Source organism: Hippocampus zosterae, chromosome 12 (genome assembly GCF_025434085.1).
Source record: "Hippocampus zosterae strain Florida chromosome 12, ASM2543408v3, whole genome shotgun sequence".
NCBI classification, from domain to species: Eukaryota; Metazoa; Chordata; class Actinopteri; order Syngnathiformes; family Syngnathidae; genus Hippocampus; species Hippocampus zosterae.
In genome coordinates this window covers 670974-684691 of record NC_067462.1, presented here as the reverse complement: position 1 = coordinate 684691, position 13718 = coordinate 670974, and positions in this window count along the sequence as shown.

Sequence of the window (13718 nt, the reverse complement as noted above, 5' to 3'; positions counted from 1 at the left end):
AGTCCGCGGGCGAAAGCGCCGGCCTCCCGCCGCGTCTACGCTTCTGTTTTCTTTTCCTCGCAGCCGCCTCGGGCCCTCCCGGTTCGGGTTTTTGGCCACAAAGGCCACAAAGCTCCCAGCTCTCCAGCATTGATGCTACTTGAGCGCTTTAGAGAGCGCGGGCAGCGCAATAGCAAGGAGCTCCGTTGGATCGACGTCGCTCGATCGTCAGTGGGAAGGGAGGCGGGCGGATTGCCGGCTCCTTGCTCGTTCGGGAAGTGGAATGAAGGAGAGTCTCAGCTCGGTCATGATATGATGGGCGTGGAGGCGGCTAGATGGCTGCTGCCTTGGCACTTTTGTGGGCAGATTGAGCTTGGTTGCTACCGTCTCGAGAGGAGGGAGGAAGGCTCTCGGCTAAGTAGCTATATTCTCCGAGAGGGGCTAAAGGTAGGCAGCTACGGCTGATCTGTAGCTAGCCATGAGCAATTGGCGCTATTCAAAGCAGGTAAGATCGCATGTTGGCTCGTAGGCGGGTAGATTGCTGCTGACTATGGAGGTGGGTTTGCGATGGCCGGCAAAAAAAAAAAAATAAAACCCGGCGGCAACAAGGAAAAGGCAAGATGAACATGCAGTTGACGGCAAGCCTTTCATCGGCGAGTGCCAACAAATAAACGCCATGTAAAGACGACACCGGCCTGTCAGAGCGTTGAGGGAATTCCGCGGGGGGGCCCCGCGGGGGGTCGAGCGGATCGGGTGTCGGGCGGACCGCCGGGGCGCCCGTCCCGAGGGACGGAAAGGGAAAGGTCGCCTCGTCCGTGCGGAAGAGCGAGTCGGGGGTGACAGCTGGGGGCTAAGCTGGAGACCGCCACATCTCCCTCGCTCGCAAAAAAAAAATAAAAAAAATAAATGCGTTTGCTCTCGCAGGCCCGCTCGCAACGACCCGAGCGGCGTGACGCAACTCTCCGACGATTTGACGATCTACATGCTACGCTACATGCTTCCCGACTATGCCGGCAATCTAGCATTTTATCACGCTTCTAACAACTTAAGTCACGAACGACCCGCCCGCGATGGAACTCGAATTCTCCGACAATCTGCCGTCTATCGAGCCGTCGTAGCCGTCGCGACAGGAGAGCTGACCGCCAATATGAAAAGTCATACGCAACATTTTTAACACTTGCGCACCGCCCTGCGCTACGTGCCAGCTATGCGCACGGTAGCATTTTGAGTTAGCGCATTCTTTTTCAGCAAAAGTGTCCCACGGGCGCACGTGCGTGTGCGCCTGTGGGACACACACACACACACACAGACACCTGCTGTCCCTTTTGTTCAGGCGGTAATTAGCGCGCGGCTCTCCCTCTCGTTAGCGAGCCATTGTAGCATTAGCGCATTGTCCTAGCCGCGTTAGCGCCGTGACACTGCGCGGCGATGAGAACTAAAGAAAGCTGCCAAGTACGTTTGCCCGCTTCTGAGCAGAAATTCAAACAACGAGGCAAGACGACATGATGACATCGAGTCGTGAAAAGAAACGCACGTATTGACGTGGCTCAATCTCAGCTAAATTGTCAAAGCCACCAAAGTGGATCCCACCTGGTGATTGCCGCGAGGGGGAGCCCGCCGTCGCACCGGGAGCGGCCTGGGGGGCATAAATCCCGACAACCCCCCGTTTATAGAAAGGCCTCAAAAAACTTTGCTGGGCTCGCTCTGCGCGGTTAAAAATAATATGCAGCCTATCATGTCGCCGGCGCTACAGATGCTGGAAGCGCGCTGAGGCCCGTTCGCTCGGGCTAACGTTTGTGCATGTGGCAAGGTGTGGGGTGTAATGTTCAAGCATTAGTTTCAAGGTCACACACACACACACACATGCGCGTGCGTGTGTGTGTTGCTTGAGGATGGTAATAGCTGCGTTGACAGACATGAGCGACCAGCTGAGCTTGAATCCGCAAAGTTGCTCACTCGGAGAGAAACACCAGCGAGGATTACTGCAAATGTTGACAACAGATGACCCGATTGGATGTTTTTTTGGAGGGGGGCGGGGGGGTTCTGTCCTCTTTGAGCCGCTGCTCATTTCGGTTCATTCCTCCATGGGAAAAAAAATGTTTTGAAACGACAAGACAATCAAACGGCGCGGTAGGCGAGCGCTCGCCGCGCCTCGCGTGGAATTCTTCCCCAAAGCTCGGCAACCTTGTCGTACCTTGTAAGACGAGCGGGCGCTTTTCAGATAAGTGACACGCACGGCGGGCGTTGACGAAAGCCGCCCCCGAAATAGCCAGTGAGCCACGGCCGACGCACGCTAATGTGTTCATTACCAGCGGCTTTGTGTTTCCGCGCGAGCGTGTGAAGCCGCGAGGTTTCGGCACCTCGCCGATCTGCAGTGGCGCGCGCAACGTGCCTTGCTCACTTACTTTGCCGACATTGCTTTGCTACTTTTGCTTTTTTTGACTTGTTGTTGTTTTGAATAGCGCTTGTTTAATGACTTGAAACTCATTCGGCCAGGACATTTGTGGTGAATGACTGATAGCTGATGAGCGCTTGTCTGTCTCTCTCTCACAAGGGATGGGGGGGGGGGGGGGGTGATGGCATTCTTCATGCCCACACACACACACACGCGGTGCCTAGTGTAGCAAATTGTGGTCACTGGTGTGCGTTTGGCTTTGCGTGCGTGCTGTTTGTCCAGCTGTTTGGAGGGAAATCTCGATCCGCCGTGTTTCCACAGGTGCTCCCGGATTCGAACAAGCTGCTCTCTTTTGCCGAGGGGGACGCCCAAGATGTGAGCCCCCCCCATCTAACTCCAAGATCAACTCTCGGATTTGTCGCCGGCCCGCACGGGCGCTTTGTATTGAATGGAAAATGCTCAAGGTGAAATCTGAAGTGAACGAGGTTGTTTTGGAGCTGGGGAGGGATTGGTGTGGAAATTGGCTTGCTGTGGCGCTTTCCCCGGTTGCTTATTGGTCAGTCGTTGCTTGGCTAGTTTGGAGTTATGGCTTGCTATGCTACTTTGGACGCTCATTTGGTTGGAGATTCTCGTTCAACAACGACAGCGCGTCGGTTGCCAAGGTGCTACTGTACTCTCTCAATTGCCGAGCGTGCGCCGTGACCTCCAGATGTTCTTTCAAGGGACTACCCCCCCCCCCCACCCACACCTCCATCTCCTTGTCCCCCGTGGCATTCCGAGGCTCATCCAGAGACCCGCAAGACTTTTTATTTACTGCACGCGGACACGTGAAGGTCAGCCGTGTAAAGAGCACCTAATGGCTTTCCCAAACGGGGCGCAGAGTAGCGGGGGGTCGCCGGCGGACCCGCCCGGGCCGGGCGTCAAGCGGCGACCGGTCCCGTAAAGGCGTCCGGTGAGTCGTTGACCTTGGATGCTTTCCGTTTCTGGCAGCTGGTTTCCTCTTTGGATGATTTAGAGCGGGCGCGCCATTGTCAATCAGTGGCTGTCGTTGTGGGAACAGCGGTTGAAAATAGCCCGACGACGTGTGCTCGCCATGCTCGGTCGCTTTGTGACGTTGGTCGATCGATTGCGCCATTTTGCTCGGTCCGTTACTTTGATTGGTGAATTGGTGAGTGTTTGCTAGGTTGACTTGTGACTTGAGTGGGTTCATTTATTCGCTTGGCCAGATGGGCGGTCGGCCGTTTCGTTTGGTTGTTTGCTCAGGTCAGTTGCTTCCGTTTGGCCGTTGGGGTCAAGTCGGTGGATTTCGGCAAATGCGGTCTTCAGCCGGGAAGGCTACAGTGCCCCCTTCAACTAAAGCGTTGCCCGCCATCCACCGGCTTTCAAGATCAAAGAAACACTCGCCAACAATTGGGCCTGGGAGAAGCTGCTTGGATCTCATTAGCGCAGGCCGACCCGATCCGGTGGCCCGTCCGGAGGCCATTTCGGAGGCGACGCGCAGCTCGTTTTGAAGTCACTTGACAGAACACGTCGCTGAAGGCGGGCGGCGGCACTCTGGCATGTCCGTTTTACAGGAGGGGAACTTTTTACATGACGCTCGGGGTTAGGGGGGCCGGGAGGGGGTGTGGGGGGGTGGGTTCATCCATCTTCCGCTCCGTCCCTGACACGGATCCCGGCGTGCGCTCGACTTGGCATGATGGAGTGGAGCGCAGATACGGCGGGCGGGTACGGCGAAGCGGGTGCACTCGGGCTGATGGCTTTGACATGTGCGGGGCGGCCTCGGCTGCGGATTCCGCAAATAGATTTTGCAGAGTTGCGCAGTAGGGGAGCAGTAGGTGAGCCTTTGGCTCCAATGAAGTCTTAATATGAGCAAAAATCATCTCGACCTCTCGCGTCACGGGACGGCGACCCCATCAAAAGAGCCGCGTCGACATCCGAGTGTGTCCAACTAAGTTGGTTGCTTTGTTCCTTTGGTTGGCGTTTGATTGTGAACCGTCTTGCTGGTGATCTCGTGGTCCACCGGCCCGAGTTGCGCGCGGGGCAGCGCGGCTTCGTTACCCAACTCTCCGGACGCGCCCCGCTGCCGATTGGAGAGCGCTTGGGGGCGGAGTCCTCCGTCCGCTCCGAGTCGGCCGGGCTCGGCTTCCGGCGACCCTCTTCGGGATGAGCGCTGTCCAAAATGGACGGACGGGCCATTGATAAGGCGTGTTTGTTTTGTTGTCATGATTGTACTTTTCCTATGAGGGGCCGAGTGCGCACCTCCCAATCGGGGGCATGCGTCCACAGCGGCGCACACACACACACACAACACTCCACACAGCTGCAGGCCTGTGTGAGAAACCTTTATAGACTTTGCGCACACACTCGCAAACGCACAAGGCATGTAGCAGTAAATCCAGACGTGAGGCTGACACCTTGGGCTGCACTTTCATTTAGTGTATTCACCCCCCCCCCCCCCCCCCCACACACACACCCACACAGAGTTGTCAGAACGAGCTGCCTCTACTAAGGTTGTGTGTGTGTGTGTGTTTTTTATGAGCTGTGGCTTGATCCCATCCTGCTGCAGCTCAATTCAGAGCATCCAGCTGCTCTGGACAAGCCCACCGTCCATCCACCTGCTGGACACACACACACACACACAAGAATAACAAGGGCATCCACACACAGCTCATCCATCACTATTACAGTCTGAGCTGAGAGGCGTGTGCCTGCTGGTAGGTGTACTTGCGGAGGAATGTGCTCCTTTTGCATGTTCGACATCTACTTCGCACGTACAACCTTACAAGGGGACATACTAGTAAAAAAAAAAAAAGGTCCAAACTGACTTTGAACCACCGTACCGCGTTGTCACCCGTGCGCGTGCGCTGAAGATATCGGCTTCAACAGCCGGGCCCGCCGGTTGCCCTTGCACAAGACATGAAAGGGCAAGCGCGGGCGCGCGCGTGTCGGACATGAAAGAGAAAGGCAGCGTCGGAGGGCCCGGCTGGCAACGGTGCAACGCCTCGTAAATCAACTAGCGTGCACGCGTGTGGCGCGCTTGTCACACTATCCGCCCGTCACGTGTGTTGATGCTGCTCGGATCTGGTTGGGAAAAACAAAACAAACAACAACAAGAACAGCAGCCTCATATACTCTCGCTCTGGTACTTTGCTGGGAAGTTGGAGGGAATTTTTAATTAGCCCGCGTACCCCAAACCGGGTCGTTCGACACGTTTCTCAAAACGCCGCGACGCAAGCTAAAGTGTCAAACGGAACAGGAAGTGGGACATTTTGATTTGAAGCGGCCGGGCCAATTCAACAGCCCGAATCAGATGGTGGCAAAGCGGACACCGGGGGGGGGGGGGGGGGGACATGACGTCTTTCTGCCCGAGCCCCCGCGCCGGATCCGTCGGCCCCGATGAGCGGGAACATCAGCGCGGCCATACTTCACGGGAAGGAATCCGGCAATGACAGGCCGCTCCCTGCGGAGCCATCAACGCAGAGCGCTCGCTCAGCGCGGGAGACGAGGCCCGGAAGGACATCGCGCGCCGCGCTGGCTCAACAAAGTGCGCGCCGTCCTAACCGCCGAGGAAAGAAACGAGGCAGTCGCACCAAAATGCTGCCAGCTTTCTTTCCCATGTCATTTTTGAGCTAATCGATGTTGGACTGCGCGTGTGCGATGTGTTCAGGCGCAGTCCGACTTCCGCCCGGAGATAGGCGACCCGGGCGACCCCGTCGGAGGCAAACGGACGGCGAGAACGGGGATATTCATCCATTTTTCTATCCCGATGAGGGCGGTGGGCATGCTTCGGGCACGCTTGGCCCCTCGCGCACACGCCAACCCGCGCCTGCACCCACGCAGGCCACGCCAGCAAAGGCGCGCGAGGACACGGAAACCCCATCAGTGCGCGAAGGAGGACGTGAGCGACGCCGAAGAAGACGAAGCGGGAATGGCGCAAGGCGACAAGAAGAAGCGCAAGGGGCGAGCGCTGCCAGAGCGGCGAGAGGCGCGGCCTTGTCCGCACATAAACACCTGACACGCAAAAGCATCCGCGCTAACAACACGGCGGCCGGCGCCTATTTTTAAGCGCGCCCGCCCGGCTTCATTTTCACGTCTCATCTGTCGCCTTTATTTGGGGCCTTCCGGGCCCGCGGCCGTCGCCGCGCTCCCTTTGAGACCCGCGCACCAAGGCACTCAGCAAACGGGCCGCGCGGTGGCCGCCCGCGTTTGGCCGGCGTTATCCTCGGATACGTTGCCACCAAAGCAAAAAGGTCGCGAGCGCAAGGTCTCTACATCCTGGGAAAAAGTCTGATTTGGGTTTTTTTTTTTTTTTTTGCTGGGATTGCTTTGATCAAAACCGAGTTGTTTTGGTTTCCGACCGGTCAATTGTGGCGTGGTCTTTTTTGTTGGCGCTTCCCACACCGCTGCGGGGACAAAGTTAATCGGTCGTCTCGTGGGGTTGAAGCCCGGCGTGGGTGTTGAGGGTCGCGAATCCGACGGCTTTAGCGCCACGAGCCCTTGCGAGGACGATAAACGTCAGCGGGATATTTACGGCGGCGTAATGACGCGCGCATCTGCCAACGACATCAGCCGCGGGACGGAAGCCATTTTCCTTTGCATTTGTGTCACGCCGACCCGCCTCAAGACACGCAAGGTCAACGTGCCGCAAAAGCGCCGCGTGCTCCTCTTTGGATTTGTTTGAGTATTCATTCGAGCTTTGACAAAAATGAGTCTGACTTTCTCAATTTGTTTTGCAAAGGTCACGAGCGGTCGCCGTTCGTCGTCGAAAGCATTTTCATTTGAATTTGGCTCCGAGTTCATTCGTAAGCTGAAATAACCTTGAGCGCGCGTGCACAAAAACACCCTCACCCGCATCCAGTGGGTGGCAAAGGGCAAAGGCTCTTTTTCCACACCGAGCGGCTCACGTCATTCCATCCTGGTCACAGACAAATGTGCAAATCAATTTTACACCCAAGCATGGGTGTCCCGCGTGCATGCGTCTGCCCTCATAAACCATTTCAGCGCAGCTGCGTTCTGCCACTCGAGCTGTCCCGGGATAAGCCTTCTCAAATCTCCCTGCGACCGTCGCAAGCGCGCCGACGCACATGCATGCGCCCGCGACGTGGACGCGCCTAACCCGAACGTCGAATCCAATCCGCGCGCGGGCTTCGGCGCAGGAGGTAACCGGGCGCCCCGAGATGTTGGGAGGCCGTCCCGCACCACCCAAAGGCAAAGAGGCGCCAACCATTCACGCTCGAGGGACCATTGCAACCTGCCGTGAATGTTTTTGGAATGCGGGAGAAAAGTACCCGGAGAAAAGCCGCGCAGGCACCTTGGGGGAACGTGCCGACGAGAGAATCAAAGGCCTCACCTGGTGTCCAACAATTTTCCACGCGTTGTCGTCTTCCCGCGCAAACGGCAAGCTCGGCTAATGAAGCTCGGCGCATTTTGGGAGGTTTGGGGGGGCGAGAGGGGGTAATCAAATAAAAAATGAGGAGCGGGATTTCAAACCTTGAGGGGGCGCGGGGGTGGCCGGGGCAACTTTTTGGGGCCTTAGCACCTGTCGCCTTCAGCCTGGGAGTCATGAATGCAATTGATGAGCCAAGCGGGGCCAGCCCGGGCCCCGGGATCTCCGGCGCAAAGCCAGGGGATCTGCAGACACCTGTCAATCAGGCCCGAAGGGGGCCGGGGGGGAGAATGCTCCACACTTGGCTAGCGAAGTCGCAGCTGTAAGGCGGCTAAGCTCCGAGCCCGAGACGTCTTGTGACATTCTCACGGAAACCGGATCGCGCCGCGTGATGCTAACGCAAGAGTCCCAAGTGCGTGCGCTAGCGGCGCTTCCGCCGCTTCCCTTGAGGCCAGATGGAAGGGGTCCAAAAGTCCAGACCCCCCAAGGTCACTTTGACTTTCAGACACCCCCAAAAGTCTCCTGAAAAGACTGCGCAGATCTGCCCTTTGGATTCCATTCAGCTGAAGCGCAAAATCAATTCACGTGATTCCTTGGTCAAATTTGGCTTGGTGGTGCTCCAAAAGACACCACAAGTCCGCCAGCCGGGGGCCATTTTCAGGCATGCTCGCTGCCGCCTGCTGACGCTCGCCCATCCCCGCTTTGGAGGGTTGAGAACAACAACGGTCTTTGGCACCTGCAGTCCAAGCACGTGGCTTTTATGTTACGTTCTGGTTTTAGGTTTTATGCGCGGCTTTGCCGGGCCCGCCCGAGGCCGCAGCGATCCGCTTCCTTCCGACGGCTCATAAATTCGGACCGACCGTTAGCATCGGTTACGCCACAATACCGCACCCCGTCGGGGTCGCAAACTTAGTTTTGCGAAAGGACCAGCTTCCTCGTGTATTTATTGATTTGTTTTGTCCTCGACCGGAATGTTCTATTTTCAGTTTCCGGTGCAACTTCCCACGTGAATCCATTTGGACTTTTGCTTTGAACACATTTCCAACCGATGCTGACCAAATTGAGCAAAACGGCAAGGACAATTTTGTGGCCTCATCTCATCATATTTGTGATGTCATTCGGTTCTTCAGCATTTGGCTCCCCCCGACTAGCCACTCGTGAACCGAGGCGTTGTTGCCCCCCACCGCCAAGTGGCGTCGGCTTACGCCGGGCTCCCGTTCTGCGTGCAGCGGCGCAATTAATAAGCGCATGCGGAGCTGGAAAAAGCACTTTTGTGATGGTCCATTTGCTTTGCTTTGCTTTGCACGTGATGTAAGATGCGACGTTTCGGCGATTGACGGCGGCTCCCGATTTGTGTTGATGAAATGCTGCTCCGCGGTGCCAATTCCTGATTGCGATTAGCCGCCAGCCTAAATGCCGTCGCTAACCCTTGGGCGTTGCTCTCTCAGGAATTGCCATCGATTCAGGGAAAAGACAAGACGTCCCGCTATCAGATTTGGTGAGTCACCCTCCCCCCCTCCCCCGCAGCAGCACCCTTTCAATCCCCTTTTCTGAGTGGCCAGCCGCAGCTGTCCCGTTTCCCTCTAATTTTTCTCTGTCAGACTTGCTCCTATAATTAGCGACTCGGCCTCAAGGCCCCCCTGCCCCTCAACCCGGCGTCGGTAAAGCCGCCCCGCCTCCCGCATTCCGGGCCGGGCCGCCACCTGCCGCCCCCCTTTATTCCAAGACGGCCGCGGAGGTTCTACGAAGCTGCGCAAGACCAACGAAGAGCGCCGCGGGTCCGCCAAGGTCGGCGCGCGGAGGGACGGGCGCACCTGTCGCCCGCTTGCGTGGGCGTGACAACGCGGCGGCAATAAATGCCCGCATGCCCGCTAAGGGTTTTCCTGACCATGACCAAACGGGTCGCAAAATTCACACACTCCCGCCCCCCCTTGAGCTAGAGTCGCGGCAACCGAGCCAGCGCCAGATTCGGATGCCCCCACCCCCCCAAGACCGGTTCGTCCACGGAGAATATAGTCACCGGCAGATTGGACCGGGCGCCCCCCTCCGTTCGTGCAGATACCGCATGGGAGAGCCGTCTACTTTTGTGCGCAGAAACTCAAGCCACCACAAAGCGGAAGAACGCACGCGGACCGAGCGACTCCGTTGGCTTGAAAATCGGCTGCAAAAACGGACGGCGTGCGCTCAGTCAGCACGTGACGCCCACAAAAAAAAAAAACACTTTGCATCTCCGCAGCTTGATGTGTTAAATTAGTAACATTGCTAACGAGGCGGGGGGGCCAGCCGGGGAGGGGGGGGGGGCGCAAATGGAGGGCATCTGGGGACATGACACAGCTGTCGCTTTTCTGAACGCCGTCACTTCTTCGACGCCGGTGACGGTCCGTTGATAAAAGTGGACTGCAGGCCAGCGCTTGTAAACTTTTGAAAGTCGCCAATAAAAAGACAAAATTAGAAGGGTGCACCCCCTAAAAAAAAAAAAAAAAAAAACACGCAGCCCACCATTCCACTCGCACTCCAAGTCCTTCAGGTCTTTTTACTAAGACGCACGACAAATACATATACACACACACACCCACATGTACATTTTAGATAGAAGTGTATAAAGTTGCTTTTGCAAGCCTTATAAAAATGATCCTTTTTTTTTTTGCATTCTTTTGTGATTATTGCCATTATCCTTTTTTCCCAGAATATTCTTTGGAGTCGAGAACAATTTTGTGTAAAGGATTTGGAAAATATTTGGAGCGGGGTCTGAAATCTGCCGTCCCTCCTTTGACTTCGTTGGACCCTTCCTTGACTTTGATTGCTTAATCTGTGACTTCCCCGGTTGCGCTATGTGTCAAGTACGATTGTCTGCTTTAACGCGACGGTTGCCTCATTGCTTGAGTGTCGCCGTTTTGGGGCTGGGGGGGGCCGGCGGCCGGCTGGCCAAAGTCCACAAAGTATACAAACAAACAATTTGTCCAAACGTGTCGGGTTTCCCCCCGCCGGGCGTTTGGAAACGTCATAAATCAGGCGGATTGTCGAATCTGACGACAAAGCTAATTCCCGTCGGAAAAGGGCCGAGAGCCCCCCGAGAGAGCCCCCGCCCCCGCCGAGCGGGCCTGTCATCGAAGCCGGCCTATAAACATCACAGCTGTCAGCCCGGCTCGCCATCCGAGCGCTCGCGTGCTCCTTCCGAGGGACAATTCTGGCCTCGGCGAATTCCACTTGGCATTTCTCTCGCGTCGGTGCAGGGGGGGTCAGGGGGGTCCTCTCTCGGAGTCAAAAGAGCAAAACGTTCAAAAAAATAAACAAACGGTCGCTGTCCCCTTTGAGCATCTGTTGAAGGGCGTCCGCAAGGGCTTCATCTCCGTAACGGGCGGCCGTGCTGGGAAACGGGGGGGGGGCGGCGGGGTCATCGCCTGGCGCTAAATGTCGTCACGGCCAAAAAATGTCGTCACGGGCAAACGCCGCGGCCCTTTTGCACTCGACAAATGACAACAAATCCCGTCGTTTTTGCCCCCAGTGGGGGAACGATGGCTTTGCAACTTTCTGACAACGCTCGATGGCCGACTTTGCTCGGCGCGCTCATTCCACTTGTTGATCTTTATGTTCAGGAGTTCTCAGCTGGCACGCCGTCTCGAGCTGCCGAGTCGCTCGTCATTCAATGCCGGTCCGTCCGTCAGCGCGTAACTTTTCTCGCTTGCGTGAAAAAGCGATTACGCCGCAGCGGCGCGAACAAGTGCAAAGGCCACTAAAGCGTCGGGGTACTACTTAGCCGCCCCAAATGAAAAGCCGTTCTGAGGCGCTCGTAAATTTAACTTGACATTCCGCCGCGCAGCAGGTGGGGGGGATTAGCGTGGAGCGCTAGGACGCGGGGGCGGTGGCAGGTGACGCGGAGGGGGGGCTCGCGCTGGGTTCAAAGGTCGCCGCGAACGGTAGAAAAGGCCGGCCGTATAAATACATCGCTCGTATAAATATATTCACGTGGTAGGGGCGCACCGAAAGACGTTGGCCCAGAAATGGACGACAACTGCGTCCTCGGAAGACGTCGACCCAGCGCCACCTGCTCGTCGCGGCCACGGCAACGCTTGCGCTGCATTGTGGGTAGCCGGCGCTTGCCTTTGTTCGCCCACAGTCAATCCAAGTACACATCGGGCCCTCCTGCGCCGGTAGAACGAGAATCTTAGTTTTTATTTTGGGGGGGGGGGGGGGGTGGATTGGTTGGCTCGTCGGCCGGTTGTGTTACTTGGGGTCATTCCCATGGCGGTTTGGTTGGTCGGTTCCCTGGGTTGGTTGGACTAGTTGGTTACTTTGGTCGGTCGGTTAGGCCTTCATTCTTTGGTTTGCTACTTTTGCTCGCTCAGTTTGTTACTTTTCTTCGCAAGTTGGCCGGCTTGTTACTTTGGTTGCTAGGCGACTTGAAAGGTCGCTTGACTACTTTGCTTGGGTAGTTTGTTGCAGTATTTGGTTTCGTTTGTTACTTTGGTTGGCTCTGGTTTCGGTTCAGTTCTTTCGCGCTTGGTTTGCGGGTTTGTTGGTCTCGATTCGGTCGCCGTGGTCGCTTACCTTTGTCGCTTGCTTTGTGGCTTTGGCTAGTCGGTCTTCCCGATTGGCCGCGGCGCGTAGGAATCCGAGGCCGAACAAAGCGGTCTCCGAGGCAGCTCGGGCTTTTACCTTCAAAACATTTGTAATGATCACAGGAAGTTTGTTTGAGCGCAGCGTCGCCCCAACGCCAACAGCGAGCCCCGCGCCCCCGACGGTTACAAATTGCGGCATAATGAAGGAGCGCACACATGCGCGGCATCAATCACTTTTATAACGCTTGTCACGTAAAATTGGACCGCAGAGTGTGTCGGCCGCGTTTGAACCGCTCGCCTGTTTCCTGGTTGGCCCCCGGCCCGCCCTTCAGTCTGTCCGCAGGATGAGGGGATCATACGCACGTGCGTGCGTTCGTGCGTGCGCGCATGTGACCTGGAATGGGGCAGTCCAACCGAAGGCCCAACAATAACGACCAAAGCGCGACTCCTGCGCAGTATTGGCGGCTTCACCTTGGTCACCCAGAGCAGTGACCTTGTAACAGGGCCATTTTGGGCACTTTCTGCAAGGTGGCCCCCACAGCCCTCGCTCTACCCCCAAATGCAGGAATCTACCCATTTGACTTTGTCCGTGGGCTGCGCCGTTCGCATCCGAACCTTCCTGCTGGCTGTTGGCGGTTGGCCTTGCACCCTGGCGCATGAAGAGAAAAGCCAGGCGATAACGTGGGCGCTGCGGGCGTCTGGGCCAGGGTGGTTGTTAACAAGGCGGCTAAAAGCCGGCGGCCGCACCGGCGGATGTCGCCGCCGCGTCTCTTAAGGTGTGAGGTTTACACGGGCGCTAGCCGGCTACCGTTGCTCGCACCCCACAAAGCTAACGCCCCTCGAGACACCGACTTCGGTGAGACGCTTTGTTAGCCGGGTGTGCGAAAACAGCGGCGGGAGTTCCTGACAAGTAATAAACGAGAGAAATAAACAGATGGCCCCCCAGCCTACCAGTTTCATCGAGCCCTCCAAAATTTGGTGGACCTGCTTATCATAACGGGACGTCGCAAGCACCCGTCCGTGCCCGGAAAATCATCAGGACGAGGTTGGTTTCCCGTTTCGGTTCGCTTCATTTTGAGCGTCAATTCCTGAAACACCCGTTTCAACCAAAAGACTTGAAATTGGGTTGACGCGTCCATCAAAAGGGGCCGCACGGAAAAACTCTCAAGGAGTGAAATGCAACAGCAAGTCGGCCAATTTGGTTCCAAGCGCATTTATGGAAGTGCGACCGCCATTCCAAGCTAGCAACTCCTACTGGCAGCCCGGCTCCAAAGTGTCACCTTGTTTGCGAGTGGGGGTTGGGGTTTATCCGGGTCACCTGCGTGCTCGGTCAGACTATCCGCCGGACCTCTGGGGCGGGGCAACGCCCAGCCAAACGGACTTCTCTCATTTAGACACG